The 18,374-nt window shown below is 43.0% G+C and overlaps 1 long non-coding RNA gene across 2 annotated transcripts in view; it reads left to right on the top strand.

Annotated features, from left to right (window-relative positions):
• LOC147023496 (uncharacterized) overlaps window positions 1-18,374 on the top strand; it is a 286,895-nt gene that overhangs the window by 240,371 nt on the left and 28,150 nt on the right. Inside the window, exon 10 of one of the 2 annotated variants that reach the window (XR_015060225.1) lies at window positions 869-2,260. The exons of the other annotated variant lie outside the window; for it this stretch is intronic. This is a non-coding gene — a long non-coding RNA (uncharacterized LOC147023496). Of the gene's footprint in view, window positions 1-868; window positions 2,261-18,374 lie in introns of those variants that run through there. 2 annotated transcript variants of the gene reach the window in all.

Genomic DNA, 18,374 nt, shown 5'->3' with positions numbered 1-18,374 from the left:
TTCTATATGGAGTACTACCATATCTATGATAATAAAAACAATATATGCCCTTTCACCAACATTCTGTGTAAACAATTCACTCTTTGTCATTTTTTTATTATCCTATCTCTTCCTAACCACCCATTTTACCTTTGCATAAGTCGAGGCTCATGGGAGTGCTAAGCTGCAGAGGGTCACGGGTAAACATACAAGCCGGAAGGCGACAAGGGTGGTCGCTACATGATTGCATACGAGTCATACAGTTTTTGACGGATCGGGCTGAAATTTTTTGACAAAGAGGTTGATTATAGTGCTCATAAAAGACTGGAAGCCGATTTTTGATTTTCGAAAAAATACATTTTTTTAGGATTTTTCAAAAATTTCAAAGTCCTGTTGCTAGGCAACGGTGGTGTCCATAGCAATGGTGCTCAAAAGCATAGAACTAGATCCTGGTATGAACCTACCTGTCAAGTTTCATGAAAATCGGTTGACCCCTCTGGCCTCCAGAGCTGTCCATTACATACAAACAAACATACAAACATACAGCCAGACGGAAAAAGTGAAAATAAGGGTACTCTAGCGACCACCCAACTAAAACAGAGGTGGTTGTGAACAGGAAAACAAAAACACAAATGTACCAAATGATTTTGGAAACAGCAACCTTCCTTCTCTCTGTGCTTTCATCCACCCTACTCCCCCCAACCCTCTACCCATCCTGCCTGATTATCTTTCCTTCCTTTTCTCAATTACACCTGCTCTTCCTCATGTATGTAGCTCTTAACTTTGTAAATGCTTTATATACCTATGTCCAGTCAGTATTCACCATTACCTTTCTGCTCCCCATCTGCTTGTCTGCCTCACCACTCACTTCTTCTCTCATAATTTTTAGGTGTCAACAACGTCGTGGTTATGCAAGAGATATAGGTTGAGAAAAGAAAGAGAGAGTGGGGATGGAAACAAGGGAGAGTCTTCGAGAGTGGAAGGAAGGAATGAAAAAAGAAAGGAAAGAAGTTTGAGCGATCAGAACGAGGAGAGGGGATAAGGGGTGGTTTTCACTTTCAAGCTGATAACTGTGACCTCCAAAATGGAGTATTTTGCAACAGCTCTGTCTGTACTTGGATCCAGAAAGGGTGTGTATTTGGCCTATTACTTTCTCTTTCTTTGCTGCTCTGGAATATAGAAGTATTTTTCATATTGGAAAGCAGATTTTTACGAGACTCCAAATACCTGAGCAGGACTCATTGCAAACTATCCATCAATATTTTCAAAATTATAAACTTCTTCCGATTACAAAGTTTCAATATTTTTAAAAGTTTTAAAGTAATCTCTTTTTTTTTAACAGTTTTGAGACAGACCACCATTTTAGCTTTTCTTTTAATCACTCAACAGCTGATAGGTCACCTCTTTCATCATTGCAATGAACAGAGGTCCTGAACTTTAAGCTACAAGTCAGTACGGCCTCTGTGGATAAATCACATGTACTCTGTATGGATTTCAACTTATGAAGCACTAGCAAGCGTACCCGACGTTGCCCGGTATTACCCGGTCAATTATTTTTGTGGGGGCTTAAAATACTTCCTTACACCTACGAAGGAATATGGTCAGGGATCATTTAATATTACCTTTCACATAGCTACTAAGGCTTCGACATATAGAGTGATTTAAAAAAAAAAAAAAAAAAAAAAAAAAACGAACTTTTTTTTTCAAACTTTTTCCGCTTAAAACACTCCTCGTGGCTCAAACATGAATCTCTGAAAGTTTGACAAAGATCCATTCAGCCATCTTTGAGAAAAATGGCGAGACACACGCAGACACACAGGCACACACAGCCAAACAGCTCTCTTAAAGTGTAGATAATTATTGGTCCACTCTCACCTTGATCACCGTTTTTCTAAATATGAAAGAGTAGAATGCCCTTTCTGTTGCCTTTTTTGGTTGCACCTTTCACAGCATGTCTCATAAAGCATCATTAACCTCCGCCATCGAAGATGGATGGAGGTTACTGTTTTCACCCCTTTCTGTTTGTTTGTTACTTACGAAATCTAAAGATTTCGTAAGTATATTGATGACCCGTTTCTGTTTGTTTGTTTGTTTGTATGTTTGTTTGTTTGTAGGCACGATAACTTGAGAACGGAGGAAGCTACCAATGTCAAATTACACCACGTGATTCAGGAGGGTGATGGCTAGTGCTGATTAGATTTTGGTCGAAATCGGTCAAAGGTCAAGGTCACAGTGAGGTCAAATATTCGATTTTTGATGGTTTGGAACAGATAACTCGAGAATGGAAGAAGCTACCAATGTCAAATTACACCACGTGATTCAGGAGGGTGGTGGCTAGCACTGATTAGATTTTGGTCAAAATCGGTCAAAGGTCAAGGTCACAGTGAGGTCAAACATCCAAAAAATGATAACTCGAGAACGGAAGAAGCTACCAATGTCAAATTACACCACGTGATTCAGGAGGGTGGTGGCTAGCACTGATTAGATTTTGGTCAAAATCGGTCAAAGGTCAAGGTCACAGTGAGGTCAAACATCCAAAAAATGATAACTCGAGAACGGAAGAAGCTACCAATGTCAAATTACACCACGTGATTCAGGAGGGTGGTGGCTAGCGCTGATTAGATTTTGGTCAAAATCGGTCAAAGGTCAAGGTCACAGTGAGGTCAAACATCCAAAACATTCGATTTTTGATGGTTTGGTACAGAATCATCGTAGAAACTTCTGGTTTGCGTCACTGCTGTAATTGCTGATCACTGATCATTGCTGATGTTTGCGTCACTGCTGATCCCTGACTACCTGTCCTGCTTTTGGTTGGCATCAGTTACTGCTGTAATTCATTGGAGAACCTTCAGTACCGTTCCGTATGTATCTAATCCTGTATGTTCAACATCCACCTTCTCTCGAGACAGCTTTTATTAGACAAGGTCAGAGGTCAAGTTGACGATTTCGTAAGTACCAGTCTATGACTGCTTGTTTGTTTGTTTGTTTGTTTGTGAACAGTATTACGGAAAAACTCCTTGACGGATTTCGACGAAACTTGGTGGAGGGGTTAGGTCTGGTCCAAGGATCATGCCATTAGATTTTGGACTTGGTCCAAAATCCAATATGGCCGCTATGGCGGCCAATTTGAAAAAATATTTGAATTTTTTTTTGCATTTCTACATGTTTTAAGTGATTTCCAACCCCCCCTCCCCCCCAAAAAAAAATTGTTAGAGAGAAAAAAAAATTTGCAACTTTTTTTTCAACAAAATTTCGATTTCTTTTTTTTGCATTTCTACATGTTATAAGTGATTTCCAACAAAAAAAAACATGCCAAAATTATAATTGGGGCTGATTTTGGAACTTCAGGTGGATATACCCACATAAAATCAATTTCTGTCTCAAGGAATCTAGTTATGACGAATGAATTGAGTATGTAAAAGTTAAAAGTAAAAGGAAAAGTTGCAAACTATAACTCTGAGCACTGTTGACGTCAAATTGAATGAATAGGAAATCAGGTTCACTTGAGTGACCTAGCAGTATTGGCGGCGGAGGTTTTGCACTCTACCGAGTGCTCCCCCTCTAGTTTTGTACTGTACCTGTCCTGCTTTTGGTTGGCATCAGTTACTGCTGTAATTCATTGGAGAACCTTCAGTACCGTTCCGTATGTATCTAATCCTGTATGTTCAACATCCTCCATACACACAGAAATATACAGGTGGTGGCTGTATAAAATGACAGGAAGCTACGGTCTTGCTAAAATCTGCTGCTATAAACGGTGAGTTGATGTTGGTCGCTGAACAGTTCTCATTTGGTTTTCACCTGTTCGATTTCTCTTTCTGTCTTCCTCCTGATCAGCAACACACTTGTTCATTAATCAACATTCATTGTTGTTCGACATTTTGAAGCTGTCTGCTCCGCTATGTTAATTTGTTCATATCTTTGTAGAATTTTGTCCTGCCCTCAAGGGTGGTTAAAAAAATGTCAAAGCACACATTTATCAATCATGTCCTTGCTCTATCCGAACTAATAACTACTTTTGCCTTGCTTTTGTCCCATGCTCGATTGCTCCTCTTCACTCCAACACACTGTCATTATGTGATATCCACTCTTTGTCATTTATCTCTACAATGAGTCTTGACTTCCACATGCAGGAGCCATGTATGATTCATGCACTTGCTTATTCATAATGGATGAATGACGAGTCATTTCGTGTTACTTTTTCACTGGATTTATCTGCCATAAATCAATGAAGTGGAATGTATTTTGTTATTAAATTCACTTATTTTGGAACTGGGTGGTTGTTCAAGGTATGTTTTGCTGCATTTGATTGTTGGATTAAATATCCGCTAATTAAAACCCGTATCGACCCGAGATCACCGAGTAAAGCTACTCACCAAAAACCTTCGCTCACAACGCATGTACATCTTCTTGACGGGCTATTCGTGCCTACCATTGGTTTTACAGCACTGTTCCACTTCGACATAATGAGCATAACGACAGGCGTACGAGTGTCGCGTGCGCATGGTGAGTGGGCAACCGGCGAGACAGCTGTAATGGCGCGAAACACCGGATGCCACTATCATGGCAAGCGAAAACCTGCTGAGTTAAAAAACGAAGTTTATTTCAAGGTCTTTGGAGAACGGTTGCGCTTCGATGCATCAATGAACGTGTGGTTATGTTTTTCCTATTTTCATTGGTCAAGGATCATAGATAGAGTTTCGAAGCATAACATATAAGGGTAGGATGAGGTCGAAAATGTATGTAGGTCCACAGGATTCAATCATGCGATGTGATTATGGGAAGCCATTCCTTGAAGGACAAATAATGTGGATAGGTCAGATTTGTATATATTTTCCCCGCATACATCATCATTTATCTTTCCGCGTGTGCAATTTTTTTTGAATCATGGGTATGTTCAGACACACCGTTAGGTAAAATGTCTGTGCACAGGTGCACCCACGAGCGATACATCTGAATAATACTGTATCTTGGTGGTCTTCGACAGAGGTGGAGCCCTCCCTGGATTTGTTTTTCCTCCATTTGATTTGATTCCCATGAATACAAATGTTGTTCGCTAACTGAAAAGTTGCATCGTAGCACTGCCGGGCGATCAGCACAAGGACATTCTTTAGTGTTACAGTTGCATCCTTTTTTTTCTAATTGGACATCCAGGCTTCCCAATGTCACTCCGCACAGGGCTGGGCTGTCTCTGTGTCGGTGGTATGTGATTTGGTCTTGGCAGCCATTTCAAAGAGATTTCATACACATGAGCTGCATGCAACTTGAAACTTCTGGCTTGTCTTCAGAGAACATCGTAAGAGAGTACAGAGTCAGAGCTGGCAGTTCCCAAACAGCCGATCCCAGACATTTTGAAACACATCTGCCAGTTGTTTTGATTTTCTTACTAAAAGGGTTAACATCAAAAAGGAGGGCAAAGGTAAAAACGTTTGACTACCACAAATGCGAGCCGACTGCTGCAAAAATCAAAATAAATCGTTTGATCTCTCTGCACATTGGGTGAAGAAAAGTCACTAAAACATCTCGGATTGGACGTTTTTCTGCAGCTTTGTCAGATCTCATGGTAGAGCCTTTCCATTATACAAACCATAAAAAGTGAAGCTGTTACAGCACGGAAAAAAGGGTGGACAATAATGAATAAGACTCATCATGTGAAACATCTGCTGTGGACATTCATCTGCAAATAAAAGACAGAATAAAAGGTTGTTTGAAAGTCTTCTCTTATCCAAACGTTTGCCACATTTCATGGATAATCTAACACCTTGTCCACACGAGATCGATACCACAACTACCTCTCATACATACCTAATACATAGACAACCGATATGTACACTCATGTGATAACAAATTGAAGCCTACTTATTGCTCGTCTCTTTATAATGTAATGATATAATTTATGAATGAGATGTTGACAATAATACGTATCTAGGGTCTCTGGTCACTGCAACAGGAGGAGGAAACTCATGTGTTTGACAAGGACCGCAGAAAGCAAGAGTAGCATTTATGAGTATGAAGGAAATTTGAAAATAAATAAATAAATAAATATCGAAGCTTTAGATTTTTAAAATATAAAATCAGTTCTTCTATTTGGCTGTGAAATATAGAAAGTAACCAAAATCATTGCACATAAATCATTGCAGGTCAGTATCAAAATCATTGCACATAAACGAGAATCCTTTATTTGTATGTCACAAAAAGACTTTATGACTTCTGGCCAAAGAGAGTGAGCACAGAGGTGGTAGAAATAAAGACGGGAAGGAAAATCATCCTGGAAAAAATTAAAATGAAGATGTGGAGATGGATTGGACGTGCATTGCGTATAGAAAAGAACGTCACAAAAACAGTGAAACACTGAAACCCTGGAGGTATACAGGGGTTTGGAAGGCCCAGACAGACATGATGATGTATGGTGGTACATTAGCTGAGGGAGCGAGAAACCATGTGGACGGCGATCAGTTAGTGGGTCCAGGTCAGGTCAGATATGGGAGCATGTGCCGGAGCAGCGTGTCGCTGCGGCCACTTTCCGCCAGTACTCTAGGGGCCTCCGTCTCGCTACAACCCAGGCAAATGCCTGGCCCATCCTCATCTCCTTGAGATGCTGATCAACCTGCTGCAACTACGAGGCACGTGGTTGGCCCATTAGCTTCCTCCACTCATGAGGCTCCCTCGCTGAGAGAATCTGGTGAGTAGGATCAGCGTCAGGAAAACTAGCTACATGTCCATACAGCCGCAGCTGATGCTCACGGACTATGCAGGAAACAAATCTCATTTGAGTCTCTCTCAGCAACTGCTCATTGGACACAAAGTCCAACCAGCGATAGCCAAGGATTCTCCAAAGAGACCTGGCACCAAATGAATTAAGTCTCCATCTCCGATTCCTGGTCAGAGTCCAAGTCTCACATCCATAGAGCAAGATTGGAAGCACCAAGGACCTGAAGACTCGGACATTCGTCCTCCTGCACAGGCAGTGACAGCACCACACCACATAATCCAGTGAATCCATGACTCACCAGGCCCGACCAGACGTCTATTGACATTTGGTTCACAGCCAGCAGAGACATGAATGACACTGCCATGGTAAGTGAATCTCTCCGTGACCTCAGCATCCTCACCATTAACAGGTACAGAGGAGATAGCAGCACCCAAGATGTCATTGAAAGCCTGGATCTGAGTTTTTACCCAGGAAACCTGTAATCCCAGCAGCTCCAACCCCTCATTCAGCACCTCGTGGGCCCCCTAAAAGGATATCCAGAGTCTCTGCAATGATGACTGCATCATCTGTGAAATCAAGGTCAGGTATATTGACATTCCCAAGTGATGCAACACAGCCTGATCCCTCTGACATCCTCCCCAGAATCCAATCCATACAAGCGCTGAAAAAGTGTGGGGGAAAAATTTCCAGAACACACTCCTGACGAACTCCAGTGACAACTGGAAATAAGTCAGAGATGGTGTCACCACATCTCACAGCATTCTCAATACCGGAGTATAGTTCAGACATCAGATTGATCAATTTTGGTGGCACCCCACGAAGACTAAGGATCCTCCAGAGGGCATCCAAATTCACTGAGTCAAACGCTTTGCAGAGGTCAAAATAGGCTGCAAGCAGCCCCTGCCGAAACTTATCTGCATTTCGTGAGTATCCAAAGAGGAAGGATATGGTCAATCTTTGGTGCAAAGCCTGACTGCTCTGGGTGCTGGTGCTCAAGCAGATACTGGTGAACCCTATCAAGAATTATCCAAACAAAGACCTTGCCCAGCACTGAGAGCAGCATCAATCCTCGGTAGTTGTTGCAGTTCTGGTGATCACCCTTCCATTCCCAGAGAGAGACAACAAGGTTGGTCCAGGACAAACGAAAGTTGCGTAAGTTCCTCAACAGGCTTACATCAGCTGCACATACCACCAAAACAACTATGGTGGTATATACTTGCTACTATGCAAGCCAGAATCGTAAACGAGAACCTAAATGCTCAAACAACCTCGACGATAATCTATCCCTTGATACCCTACACAACAGATATGATGTGTCTTTTTTCTGATTTGCAATTTATAAAGTAGGTAATTTTGCAATTAAAATTCGAAATCTTCTTCTTTATGATGTTCTGTGATGTCACACCCTTGAGTCCACTGCCATATTTGTACTATATACGGGTTATAATGCGATAAGATTTAACTCAAACAGCGAATGATTTTCAATTATGCACAAATATGCCACACCAATGGCACAAATATGACCCGAAATTTACCAGAAATTGGACGAGGTTTGTGTGAAATACCCGAGTGTGGATCAGGCCCAGAAAATGTTCACTTTTATGCTCAGAACATGTTACAGAGCACTGTTATGTAACAAGAGAGATGCTTAGATCTTGTGGTTATCTACCACGAGTGAGAGAGGATGCCATATCCACGATTAAGTAGAAGAAACATCCATCACTCGAAATTGTAAAACCATCTCTACCCAGCTACCAGCACATGTACATGGACGATTTGAGCGGTGAATCAAATACCTGTGTTGGCCTGCCAGTGACCAATTTCACCTCGCCACCACCCACCTCGATGGTGGGGCATGGCATGGACATAACACAGCATGACCACAGACATGGCAGTGGGACACGGCACGGACACGATATGGCATGGACACAATGGTGGCACACAGCACAGACACGACCTTGGGACATGGCACGACACAAGGGTGGAATATGGCAAGACACAGCACGGACACAATGGTGGGACACGGCACAGATATGACACGGACACAACGGTGGGACAAAGCATTCATCGCCCATTTTGTCAGCTGTGTCCGAGTATGCTCGTGTCCGTGCTGTGTCGTGCCGTGTTTCTGCTGGAGTAATATAACAGATTTCTCAATTAATTCAAAAATCCCTTGCAAACCGTCAATTGAACGGAAAAAAACAAAAGCCACCAATCTGTAGTGAACAGGCGACCGCTGTTTTCATCTTCACGAACACTTCCATTGTCACCATCTTCTTCATGGAATTATAACATGTCACCATTTCTTTCGTCCAAATGAGATTTAAACCTGCAGTGGCAGTGCTTCCAAAAAAATCCTCTACGATATCTCACGAGAATGCTGATGAGAATTCTGATCCCCCAAGGGGAATAATTTATTGATAACTCAGTACTACTTGTCCAATCGATGTTTTTTTTTTTACCCTCGGCAAAGGAGAGGGTATTGCATTCGGGTCCGTTTGTTGATTTGTTACTTGCAAAATCCAAGATTTTTCAAGGATATTGGTTTGTCAAGTTTGTGATTCTGTTTGTCTCTCTGTCTGTTTGTCTGTCTGTTTGTTGTCTACAGGTCGCAATTTAAAACCGATCTTCACGAAATTTCCCCACTTGGTAGAGTTTGTCATAAGGAAGAAGCCTATTTTTTTGAGGTCAAAAGGTCAACATAGTCCAAAGGTCAGCAACTAAGGTGGTATTTCTAAAATCCTCAATTTTCATCAAATTGAATTGAAATTTGAAGAGGTTTTATATTTCAGGTAACTGAAATCAACTAAGCAATGATTTTTTTAGGTCAACATAAACCAAAAGGTCAACATGGGCCAAAGGTCAACAACTTAGGTGAGATTTCTAAAATCCTCAATTTTCATCTAATTGACATGAAATTTGAAAAGGATTTTTTTATATCAGGTCACTGAATTCAACCACTAATTATTTTTGAGGTCCACATAGGCCAAAAGGTCAACATCGGCCGAATTTCTAAAATTGTCAATTTTCATCCGATTGATTTGAAATTTGAAGAGGATTTATATTTCAGGTCACTGAATTCAACTAGGCAATTATTTTTGAGGTCAACAATGACCAAAAGGTCAACATCGGCCAAAGTTCAACAACTTACGTGAGATATCTAAGATCCTCAATTTTCATCAGATTGACCTGAAATTTGAAGAGGATTTATATTTCAGGAAGAGTTCTTCTTCTTGTTTGTTTGTTTGTTTGTTTGTTTGTCTGTTTGTTTTTGTTTCTCCGCACAGAACTTTCGTGTTTTTCTCGAAAGCTACTTCTCGGATTGAGACAAAATTTTCACCATCAGTGCGACTACTCGTGTGGAACGTTTACATGATAAATTTGATGTCATAGGTCACGTGATGTGGCAGCCATATTGGAAAAATTGGAAAACTTTGGACCTCTGTATCTCTGAAACCGCACAACAAAAAAATTGAAACTTAGTATCTGTCATAAATTTCCCATGGGGTTTGTAGTGTGATAGCAATAACATAATCAGTGAAGTGGTATTCCAGGCATAATTCATTGAATTGAAATCCTTATCAGTAAAATCTGAAAATTCTACGATCTGATGTGAGTGAAGAATTAAATTTATGACGCCAACAGTTACATGGTCTGGCATTCATATTTGATTGAAAATAAAAACATAAAAAAACCTTCTTCTCCAGAACCACTTAACAGATCGATGTGAAACTTCACACATATTGTTGCGAATTCGCGCCCGCCGGCGTGCGAGCGGCCACGTAACTCGAATCGCGGCACGTCGCCCACCGGACGGACAATTCTGTCATGACCCTCTCGGACTAACGCCGGGAACTAGTCACGGGTGGGCCTTTCGGCCTCACCACGATCGTGCCAATCGGCCCCCCGCGTGGGATTGGGTTGTTCGCTAAATTCGACCTACCTAAGTACCCACACGGAGGGTAGACCGGGCGATCGCACCTCGCCGCAGGTCGACTCCGGACACGGGCCACTTTAAGCGACCCGTTCCATACTATCGGGATAACCGAGCGGTGTTATCGTCAACCTCGACGGTTCCGATTAATTATCGGGCGTATTTAGCCCACTACCAACCCTTTACATGAAGCAAGATGGAGATTCAATTAAAGAAAAGACGAAGCGAAACGGGAAAAACAGTTCAACATAAGGCACATTTATTCCGCGGCACACGGAAAGAACACATATACAATTACAACAATTATGCACCAAAAGCAATTGCAACAAAAGAAACACAACAATGCAGAGATACTACCGACTACGCGAGCACACGGCAACACTTACACAGTTTTACTTTACAGACGGCGCCGACAACACATATACTCAAAAGCAAAAGAAAAGGGCCACCCTCAATGACAAGGGGGCAGACGGGGCTGTGGGCGCGAGACCGGGTGGAGCCTACCCGTCTTGTGATGAGCTGCAAATGCCGCGGCGGTGCCCCGACTCCGCGCTCCTCCGCGGGTTTCGTTGGCACTGCTTGGAATGGGGTGGGAACGGGGCCCCCTTTCCGCACTATCTCAGCGCGGGGGGGGGGGGAGAACGGGGGAATTGTTGATGCTCTGGGGAAAGAGGATAGCTGGCTTGCTTGGGTCCCGCGACGAGCGACTCCACTGCGACCTCGACCGCGCTCCCGGCTTCCCCTCTCTGCAGCTCCCCGACAGACTCCGACTCCGAAAGACTGACTCTCCTCCAGACCCGTCTTGACTGCCGCCGCCACACCTCTCCAACTCGCCCGAGCCCAAAAACACTGACTGCCTCCAACTGCTTCCGACCCAAAACTGACTGAATTCGCCCTGCGCTCGGCGCTTTATAATACGGCAGGAGAACCCATATGCAAATTTCCGGATCAGGATGAGCTCGGGGGCGGAGCCATGCTCGCCCATTGGACGGAGGAAAAGTGGGCGTGAACCTCCCCTGATCCTCGAATTTGTATATATCGATTCTACTCCGACGCGCCTGGAGGCGGGGCCAAATCGCCCCGCGCTTGCTGATAGGACGGAACAGAAGTGGGCGTGTATCATTCCTGATCCGACTTCCCCTCGGAAAGGCCGCTCTTTGTACCCGCGGCTCAGCGCGCGCCCTGTACGAGGCCAGAAGAGCCTGACGCTCGGCTTTCACAAGTGGTGCGGGAATGGCCACAGAAGGAGAGGCGAAGGTGGTGGAGGGTCTAAAGTGGCGGTCCCTGGCCACGGTGACGCTTGGAATGGTGGTGATGCGATGTTTGCGAGAGCGAGTTGTGAAGGTAAAGGTCGTGGCTGTTGGCGTTGTTCTTGTTGTGAAGCGGCGTTGCGGTTGGTGGTTGTTATGTGATGGCGGTTGAGACGTGGTTGGTTCAAAATAAAGATAGAACAGAAAAACGGCTATCTTAAAGGGTCGCAGCCCGAATGAATCACATTTATTCCCTCTAAACAACGGGTTTGGGCTAACTACACATGTACTTACAGAGATATCTCACCTACAGGACCTGAATGGTGGTTTGCGAATTTCCTCAACCTCAGCAATATGATCGACTAAAAATGGGGAATATACTTTGAATTTTTTGACATTCATCTTCATTGACGCAATTTAGCCCAAATGTGCACAAAAGTGGTCATTACATATCCTAATAAACAATCAATAAAGCTATCTATGGTAATGGCAATGTATGTGACATATTTGGGTGCATTGGCGATATGGGTATATAGGCCATAGTAGTAGTGTGTTCAGTTAACGATGAAATTTTTGTTCAGAATGAGCAGGCGAGGCGAGACTCTGTGTCATAGCGAGTGCCATTCTATTTTTTATTGCTTCTTCTCCACTTCAGGTCCCTCTACTATTTCAGTCCTGTGACCCTTCCCAGCTACACCCCTCCTGGTTAAACTCCCAAAATACAGGCTGATTGCTCACCTCAACTCTTTTGGTTTTCTTTTCTCCCGTTTGTAGAACCACCTTCCATGGGGCATTATATCCCACTATTTCCTGAAGGACTTGAAGTATTTTACTAAATGAGCCATATCTTATTGTTACCCACAATGTTTTTACCCTCATTAAACCTTTTGTAAACCAATCCTCTTATTTTCAGATTACAGTCGTTACTACCTACCCTCCTTTCTCTCTTCTTTTCCATTTCATTCATTCCCTTGCCGATTGTTTCAAATTGTTGCCCCACTGTCAGTTCACACCTCTACTGACTTTACTTTTCCATGAGCCTCCATCTTGGAAAGAAAAAAAATGGGAAAAGGTAAATTTCGATATCATGAGGCAAACTGAACAAATTCCTAATACTGTATACATGGAAAGCGATACAACATGGGGTACGCATCAAGCAGGTGCCAAAGCAGCGAAGAAAGCAATCCATCCATGTCCTCATTTTTCCTTTGTCATCTCTGCACTTCCATCTCCCCATGCCTATATCGTCATGTCTTATGCAAATTATATGGGAAATGTGGGGAGGAAGGGAAATAACTGGAGCTGTTGCTGAGCTGTTGCATCACCATATTTTACCATTTTCACTAAACATTTTCAAATACACAGCTCTGACTTTGCTATTTTTTTCCCTCCTCCAAGGAATTCTTCAATTGCCACACCCAAAATTGTAGATGTGGAATCCACTTTTATTCTGTCTAGTATCCTTTCTTCTCTTGATATTTTGTTCTTTTTATATATTGATTATTACTTGCGAAAATCGAAGATTTTTGAAGTATATTGGTTCGTCTTGTGCATTATTCTGCCTGTCTGTCTGCCTATCTATTTGTTTGTATGTAAATCGCCTACAGGTCACAATTTTAAACCGATCTTCACGAAACTTCACCACATGGTGGAATTTGTCATAAGGAAGGAGCCTATTGTTTTTGAGGTCAAAAGATCAACATAGGTCAACAACTTTGTCAAATTTCTAAAATCCTCATCCTATTGACTTGAAATTTGAAGAGGATTTATATTTCAGGTCATGAATTCAATAAACAATAATTTTTGAGGTCAACATAGGCCAAAAATCGACATCAGCCAGATTTCTAAAATTGTCAATTTTCAATCAATTGACTTGAAATTTGAAGAGGAGTTGCATATTTAGTCATTTAATTCAACCACCAATTATTTTTAATGTTAAATTTGTTTCATGGATTTCGCAAGTATCGTGCTTCGCCAGACATCTTTCTTGTGTGTTTGTTTGTATTTCATATTTTGTCAAAACCTCGTGCATATGATTGGCTCCATTGTAAAAATGCATCCATCTTTGCCATTTTACTGAAATCGCCATGAATCTTTCAAGCCAAGTGTTACGTTCTCATGTGCTACTGTTTCACGTGACATTCTGTTGATTGTTAGGCCCAGGTCACATTTGCCACGGCAGCCGTGGGGTCTCCAAAATCTGCGGCCACTAGCAATTCTACGGCGGGCGCAGTATTTCCACAGTCACACAATGTAGCAGTCACATATGTTTTTATTTTTCGGGGATCCGTACGGCATGTTTATAAATTGTGGAGACCCAAAACGTGGAGGTGCCGTACGGTCTTTGATTTGATGTCGCACGGTGACCTTAGGGCGTCGCTGTGGCGACAATATAATTTTCAAGGCAGACGCAAGGAGACCTCAAGGTGCCCGCAAAGCGACCACAGGGGGGCCTAAGGCGAACGTGTGGCCAGACGGACGGTAACGAGTGGATATATATATATATATATATATATATATATATATATATATATATATATATATATATATATATACCAGTCCTTTTTTACTGAAATAAAAATATACCAGTATATATAACTGAATATACTGAATATACTATAACTATAACATACCCTGGTCCCCCAGAATCTGAACGGCCAAGCTGTTTGAACAAATTGGAATCTGAACAATTTTTTTCGAGAAAGTTTGGCCCTAAAAACCCAATACATTTTTAAAAAACCGAACAAAACGTACCATTCATGTTTGTTCACGTGTCTCCCCCACCTGTTCGACCCGCATCTTCGCGCTTTGTTCATTCAGTTCGTCGGTGGAAGTACTCAGTCACATTTGCTCTACGGCGAGGACAAGGCGGCCATACGCCCTCTGAATTGACAGAAACGTGCGGCGGCCGCAGAGAAACTGAGGTGGCCTTAGGGTGGCCCTACGCCGTTTGGCGATATTTTACAGGCCATAGGGGCGCCGTGGAATTATAACTGCGGAGTTATAACTTTTTTCATTTCTACACTCGCCGTAGCAATTAGACAAGCCAAGCTATGACGTAGATGTGTTCCACCTCGACCGTACGCAGGGCGTAGGGTGGGCTTACGTTTTCCGTGCGGCTGCCGTAAGCTCTTCTTAATGAAAAATGAATTTTCCCAACCCCCCAAAAATTACGGCACCCCCACGTTTTCGGTCTCCACAATTTATAAATACGCCATGCAGCTCCTCGAAAAATAAAAACATATGTGACTGCTCCATTGTGTGACCGTGGAAATACTGTGGCCGCTTTATAATTGCTAGTGCCCGTACATTTTGTAGACCCTCCGGGCGCCGAGCCAAATGTGACTTCGGCCTTACCTCGTGTTTTCACCTTCATTTGAGATGTTTGTTTTTTTAATCATCTTGTGTTTGAATTATTTACAAAAAAAGCAATCCGATCACGTGGTGTGACGGACTGTCGGGCAAGGATTGAATTTCACAGCAAAACCGGTTGTAATTTTTAATATCCATGATTACGTCAGCCCGATGTATTTGATGAAAGTGATTGTGGTTCTGCGGGCATCATGTTTGATGAGCTGCCCTGGGGGCAGTGCTCTCGCAGAGTGCGCGAGCGATCGGAACCCAGGCCGGAGCTCGAGCCTGTGTGGGCCTTTGGATGTGGTGAATGTACCAGTTTACATACAATACACCGCCACCGGTCATTTACTCATCTTATTTTATCTTAAGCATGGGGAATTTCAGTTTAAAGTGTCTTGAAAGTGGGTTTTCTTTGGGTCCACGAATGGATTAATTCACTCCATTATTTCTTATTGGGAAAATATTTTTTGAATCCGAACAGCCTCCTGGAACGAATTAAATTGGGATTCTGGGGGCACCACTGTGTATACGCAAACACCGATACTCCGATCTCTAGCGGTAGTGCACGGTGGACACACGGTCGATGCAGACTGCCACGGAGGCCTACGTAGGTGCACGGCGGGCATAGGGGAACCGTGCGTCGACCTTGCGTTGCACACAGGTAGTCACACAGACCGCAAGGCCACCGTACGGCGACTGTGGAAATAGTGCGGCCGCCGTAATTTTTTGGGGGTTGGGAAAATTCATTTTTCATTGAGAAGAGCTTACGGCAGCCACACGGAAAACGCAAGCCCACCATACGCCCTACGTACGGTCGACGTGGAACATATCTACATCATAGCTTGGCTTGTCGAATTGCTACGGCGAACGTAGAAATGAAAAAAAGTTATAACTCCGCGATTTCATTCCACGGCGACCCTACGGCCTGTAAAATATAGCCAAATGGCGTAGGGGCTCTATGAGGCCACCTCAGTTTCTCTGCGGCCGCCGCATGTTTCTGTCAATTCAGAGGGCGTACGGCCGCCTTATCCTCGCCGTTGAGCAAATGTGACTGAGGCCTTACCCAATGTATATTTTTAACAATATAGGTGTCTGTCATGTAAAAGCCGCAGCATAATTATGTGACTATATATGAAGAAAGCATAATGCATTCTGGCATTTTACTACAAAGTTTAAAATTGGAACAGCAGTGCATGGCATTGATTATGTATTGGCTTTGAGATTGGATGTGATTATGATTAATAATAAGGGAAGAGATATTTGAAATTGGCAACAGTTTGAAGATATTAAATATGCTATTGTTGGCTTCCCTGCAGCAGCCAAGAAACGCCTTCACAATATATCATACCTATGCACCATCCTGTGGGATGTAATTGCAGTAATACTTAATGGTAAAAAGTGCCACCAATGATAGCAATCTCCAAAGGGTATGGTTCAGATTCAACGTTTCGACCACCGAGTAACCTTCATCTGGGACCACAAGAGCAATGTTCACCAGGTGTTAAATAGCTTCTGGTGAAGAGGGAGGGGAGTAAGGTGCAAAGAAAGAAGAGGAGGGTCAGGTAGGGAGAGGAAAGTGTCAGGAGGCATCATGCACTCGCAATAGATGATACGACCGACTTTTACATTGTATCATAACTCATTACCGTATGACAATGACTCATTATGTTTCCTGCATCATTCTAAGGTCTGTACTGGGTGGTATTTATCATTTTCTATGCAAAATTGAGGGTCATGGAAGAACGAGGTGACAGAGGATGAAAAGGCTTCAAACAGAAAGTGGAGCAAGGGTTGAATACAATAAGTAAAAGATTCAATAAACAGAAGAAGAAAAACAGTACTTGGGAAGTAAGAGGTTTGGCTTGTCACGAAATATGGTAGTACTCCATATTGAGGAATGATATGGGGAAAAAATGGCCACCCATTCAGATTTGTACACAATGATAGGCTGATAAACTACTATAAAGTGAAGCCGTAAGCATTTAAAAGTCATATTTTTTATTCTCGAGCGTTTTCTGAACTACCAAGACTTTGAAAGATTCCAGAATACATCGCTAAAGTACCGAAAGGACAGATCGCTAAGACGCCATTTTCTACCTCTTCTACTTCTACTTCTTCTTCTTCTTCTTCTTCTTCTTCTTACCCTCTCAAAACAATGTAAAATTGTAGCCCAACCTACCTCAATAACTGCTGAAACCATGATAATGATTCCTACGTGTGGAAGTTACTTAGTCTCTGGGCTAGTGCATGCAGACCAAAATTTAAAATATTCTTGCGGACCCGGGGTCAGGCGAGAAGAGACAACGAGGGGAGGGGGGAGCTACCTCGGGTTCCCACCAGACTCAGGAATCGCAGGCCGTCGCAGACAGATAACTCCATGAAGCGGTGGGTCACTAATTAACTGTGAACGCCAATAACTCATCCACGTGACTTAGGGTCCTCCGTCAAATGGAAACTGGTTACCGAAAATGGTGCCGTGATTTAATTACTGGGGGACACACCCTCTGTATGCCTTGTTCAAACCAGATCACCTTACCGGATCAGATGCAGCCGAGCGTAACTGCCAAGGATGTACCGGCTCGAAAACAGATCGTTGGGGGATAACATCCCGGCTAGGTTAGGATACGGACCATGCTGGACCAATGAAGGAAAAGATAAAAATGAGCTGGGAACATTTCTACACAAGCATTTATTTACAATTAGTGAAGAATGGTATGTGGCACAGTAAATGGGGTTTATTATTATGTACAGCAGAGGATAGCAAGGAATTTGTGGTGTGCGACAAAAGGCAAGCAATTTACAAAAGCAGATACGGAGCAGACTTATCCCGTTATATCTTCTACAATCTTAATTTAAACTATGACAGGCACCATCACACACATACACACACACACACACACACACACACACACACACACACACACACACACACACACACACACACACAGACCTGATGAAGATTAGTTAGCCAGAAGGAAGGAGAGCAGATGAGAACTAACGGCCTCTCAATACATGGCGCGGTTGGCCAACCGCGCAACCCGGTACGCTTTGGGGGACGCTTCGCTTTAGCGATCCCACCTTAAGCACGTTATCTCTTGCTTGATCACTTTGCCGGGGCTCGTGGAAATGCATGTTCCGCACT

The sequence above is a fragment of the Eptatretus burgeri genome, chromosome 7, assembly GCF_056783735.1.
Source record: "Eptatretus burgeri isolate ZD-2024b chromosome 7, Ebu_testis_v1, whole genome shotgun sequence".
Lineage (NCBI taxonomy): Eukaryota > Metazoa > Chordata > Myxini > Myxiniformes > Myxinidae > Eptatretus > Eptatretus burgeri.
This window is presented reverse-complemented; position numbering and strand designations above follow the sequence as displayed.